Source organism: Triticum dicoccoides, chromosome 3B, assembly GCF_002162155.2.
Source record: "Triticum dicoccoides isolate Atlit2015 ecotype Zavitan chromosome 3B, WEW_v2.0, whole genome shotgun sequence".
Lineage (NCBI taxonomy): Eukaryota > Viridiplantae > Streptophyta > Magnoliopsida > Poales > Poaceae > Triticum > Triticum dicoccoides.
The window spans coordinates 189,103,917-189,106,488 of NC_041385.1; the positions used below are offsets into that span (position 1 = coordinate 189,103,917).

The 2,572-nt window shown below is 39.0% G+C and overlaps 1 pseudogene; it reads left to right on the forward strand.

Moving 5' to 3' along the window:
• Positions 1 to 1,014: 1,014 nt before the first annotated feature.
• On the forward strand, positions 1,015 to 2,088 carry LOC119281134 (annotated as a pseudogene).
• Positions 2,089 to 2,572: the final 484 nt, after the last annotated feature.

Sequence of the window (2,572 nt, forward strand, 5' to 3'; positions counted from 1 at the left end):
CATTGGTCTTATGGAAAGAGAAGGCATATAATCGATTCTTTGACCGGCTTTGCTTCTTTCGTGATTCACGTAAATTGGAATTCACTTTTTTTAGGGCATGGCTAGTTTCGGGTTTTCTAAAACCATCGCCCAACTCTTTCTTATTCAGAAACTCCAACTAATATGTTGGATTAACAAGCTAGGGAATAATTGGGGTTTATGTGGACCCCTTCCCTTTAATTTAAGAAAGAGGTCTTCCTAGCTGACTTGAAACTAGATCTTCTTCCGAGTTTCGTTCTCTATGGCTTGTGAATTGCTGTACTGCCTGTTTCACTCTCTTCTAAGGGATCTCCTCCTATGGAGGTATGTAAAGTGGGTTCTATCGCATTTTCCATCTTAGGGCAAGCAATATAAGCAATTCTGGTATCAACAGATACATTGTTTGGGAAAGAAAGTGAAAACAATAGATCCAATTCTGGGTTTTGGGGATGGATTTCTCACAACCCTGAGGTGCTTGCTAATCTCTCGGATGAGTCGATGTCAATAGCAATTCGGATGAAACATCTTAAACATCTTTAGTGCCTTTTGCCTTCGAGCTCAATCGACCAGAAGAAAGGGAATATAACCTGCCCCTCATTGTCCTTCAATCATGGTGCAATGAATATCGTAGATAGAGTGATTTCGATCTCATATAGCTAGCTTTCCTTTCATAGTGAAACGATTTTCCTTTTACGTTGAGATATTTGAATTGGATTTTCTTTCACCACTACTATCGTAACACACAGAAAACACTGACGTTTCCGCTCACTTTCAACCACTGCCACTTTACCTGAGCACTGTGACGTAGTCGGACAAGTATTGAGTTTCTTCTAGTATATCAAGGACTTATGAGAACTGAAAAGAAAAAACTAAAAAAGGATTTCTCATAGTTCATTGAATTAAGGGAGGGCCATTCGTGGGGGGTTTGTGGAAGAGTTGGGTTCGATTCCCTTTATACGCGATGTGGTGAAAAAGACTGATTCAACGAAATATGCCATGCCAGCATTAAGATTTAAAATGTGTCGTCTACTTCCAGGAAATGTTTGGAACAGAGAACTTTCTCTAATCCAACACCGTATGCTCCGAAGATTGAGGAACAAGAGGAGATCCATTAAAAGAAATCTTTCTCGGAGAGAAAATCGAAACAGTAACATCAAATCACAAACTACATGAAAGTTGTCTCTTTATTATGGGGATTTACCCATAAGGGAGATGCACAGAGGAAGAGAACGAACTTCATATATCCCTTTTTTACTCAATCAAGAAACAAGATCGGACGTGATTCCGGTTCGTCTCCATTTTAGTGACACTCTTCCTCAAGCAAGGCAGCCGATAAGTCATCGAAGGGTTTGTTTGAATAATGGACTGGTAACCATTACTCATTTGAAAGTTTCCCACGGTGATCTAATATCTTTTAAAGAAAATGACACGAGAACCCGCGGTTTTGAAATAAGGAGATCTTTATATATTGACATATCAGTTGGAAAAATCCTAGGCAAATTCCTATCGGCCATATCAGTTGGAAAAAAAAGAGGCAAATTCCTACCGGCCAGAATCTGGAGAAGAACAAAAAAAGAATGGTTCTGCTTACTCACAACTCAGAGGGGATGCCGCTTACTACTCAAACCCAAGGAATTGCAAAAGTTGCGTTCTTATATGCAAGAAGAAGACTTTGAAAGAACAAAGAAGTTTGGATCCGCAAAAGTATGCTTAGGCAGTTCCTTCACTGAGCACAACAGAATGAAGAGGAATTTGTTTCATTTCAAATACTTCTTCTTATTGAAAAGAGGGAAGGAGAAAAACTGAAATCTTCCTACTCGAACAATAAGTCCTTTTGTAGAAAAGTCTTCTTTATATAGTAATTCAACCTATTGCTCCGGATCCCCGTTTACTAGGAAGATAAGAATCAAAAGGATCGAACTACCTACTCATTATTCAGAGGTGAATCATAGAACACTTAAAGCTGTGGTATCTTATGGACCTAACATAGGTCACATCCCTCACGACATAAGATTGAAAGATCCAAACCTTCCTCTTCGGAGCGGAAATGGACGTGGCCAAAACATATAAAAAAAGTTCGGCCTAGTCGCTCATAGGGACATATCTATCCGGATAGAGGATAGTCTAGATCAATTTTGAGAAAAATCTCTCTCTATATAGATAGGTATCTCTGTGGATAGAGATAAAGATAGGGATCCCTATAAATCAAAATATATGGAAAAAGTGCACTTTTTGACTACTACTACTATTTCTTAGACTTTTTCAAGGAAACATCGTTTTTTCGATTTTGACTGAATTGGTCGGAGCGTAGACGAGCAAGCAGAGCCCAGGAAAGAGGTCAGATCGTCATAGAGCAGTTGACTATAAGTATAAGGCTGCTGGCCTGAGAGAAGGCAGTCTCTCTCGGGAAACATGGCCCAATTTCTCTTCTTTCATTTCACACGGGCAACAATTGGGAATAAAACAGACCATGAACATGAGTTTAAAATGTAAAAAAAAGGAAGAGTGCATTCTCCACTTTCTTATATCAAAAATGCGTAATATAGTGATGTCA